The following is a 1,776-nucleotide window of genomic DNA, read 5'->3' as shown; positions in this document are numbered from 1 at the left end:
AGTTTATAAATGCATGATTCATCAGTCATTCCAAGATTTAGCATTCACATATGTGATTTGAAAGGTCAATGCATGTGAGTTAGTATATTGGATAATACTGTTTCCTGCTTGGCTCACATTTTTTTTTTTATATATATTATTATTTTGGGTTCGGAGGAAAATGTTGTTTTAGTTATTAGAGTCCGAGGTCCTTTTCTTTCTCCTTCTTCAGTATTGGTCCCAGGGTAGAAGGGGTTCTATTGCTTATCAAACAATAACATCAAATGGTTATCACACCAGAGACAAATGAAGCAAAAGAAAAAAAGACATTTGAAAGCATGGACAAACGAGCAAAATAATAATGAAAAGAATAAAAGAGCAAAACCAAAAATGGAGAAAAAAGAAAATTATAACGACCACAGTGGGAGTCGAACCCACGACCTTTTGATCCGAAGTCAAACGCGCTAATCCACTGCGCTATGCGGTCCTAATGGAAAGTTATGCTCATATTAAATTTCTAACCATAAAATAATTGCAGATCATTTCTCTTAACTTGACCTATTTCCGACAATGGAAATCACTCTCAATTCATATTCTTATTTGCTATTCCTTTCATATATTTTCTTCCTTACAAATAAAGAGTTACTGGAGAATACTTTTTATAGTTGAGTCGATACCGCTCTTTAAGTGATACCCGAATTTCAACTTATTTAAATACGGTACTAATTAAATTCATCCTAAAAATAATAAAATCTTAAATTTTGGAATTCATTTTCATTTTTTTATAAACCTAATAAGGGATATCGATAATTATCTAAATCTATTATAAACGTAATGCATATTATTTATATATTCATTTCTTGTAAATAATGAAAAATCCTATTAAGAATATATATTATATACACAACAAAAAGTAGTAATATTCTTAATATTAATGCGACTAAAATAATTAATGTTTGTTGACTAATTTCCGATCTCATAACAGGTAAACTGTTCTTGGTAAATCTATAAGAAAAAATAAATAAATTGAGGTATCCAAACTATGTGTATGAAAAATCACTCAAATATTTAAGTTAGTATTTAAAAATAACTTAAAATATAAGTGTTTAAGAGATTATATTAATATTACATGGAGCTTAAAGTGTCTTGAAGTATTTAGAGTGACTGTCTTTAGAATATAAATCCCTTAATAGCTTTCCGTAAGAGAGGAGTAGAGTAATGGTCTCCCATTCTTTAGGAGGCAGTGATGGTTGATGGTGGAGTGGGCGAGTAAACGTTGGACAATCTTAGGCTAATAGCTCCAATAATACTAAGATTTTGATTCATGTTCCTAATTAGTACAAATGTTTTAATTTTTTTAGTATTAAAATTTTAATTTCTATTGAACTGAGATTCCTATAATTTTTAATGACGTGAAGAGTGATGCTTTATGTCTGCATTTCATTCACCGTTCACTTTAAATTTAATTTTAGATAAATTATTTTATTGATATCAAAAGTTTTACCACTTATATCTAAATAATATTAATTCTTTAATTTGTTTCTTTTTAGTAGCACACTATTAGTTTTGTTTTAATCGATAGTAGCTGATAGAGACTCGCCTAAAAACAAATTCTCATGCGAGTAAAGAACTTGTCAATACTCAACAGTCCGTCTATACCACTAATATACTCAATAGACGAACCACCATTTCATACAACCACAAAAGTAATACTTCTGAAAAATCAGATTTCCTGATCTTTATGATCACGTCATACATGGAAATAACTAGCACTTTTCTATAAACCCTACCTATAAT

At 29.1% G+C, this 1,776-nt stretch overlaps 1 non-coding gene across 1 annotated transcript; it reads right to left on the bottom strand.

The window, feature by feature from the left end:
- Positions 1-392: 392 nt before the first annotated feature.
- On the bottom strand, positions 393-466 carry TRNAR-UCG. The gene has a single exon. It is a non-coding gene; the product is annotated as a tRNA-Arg (tRNA).
- Between the last annotated feature and the right edge of the window lie 1,310 nt (positions 467-1,776).

This window comes from Ricinus communis, chromosome 3, assembly GCF_019578655.1.
Source record: "Ricinus communis isolate WT05 ecotype wild-type chromosome 3, ASM1957865v1, whole genome shotgun sequence".
NCBI classification, from domain to species: domain Eukaryota; kingdom Viridiplantae; phylum Streptophyta; class Magnoliopsida; order Malpighiales; family Euphorbiaceae; genus Ricinus; species Ricinus communis.
This window is presented reverse-complemented; position numbering and strand designations above follow the sequence as displayed.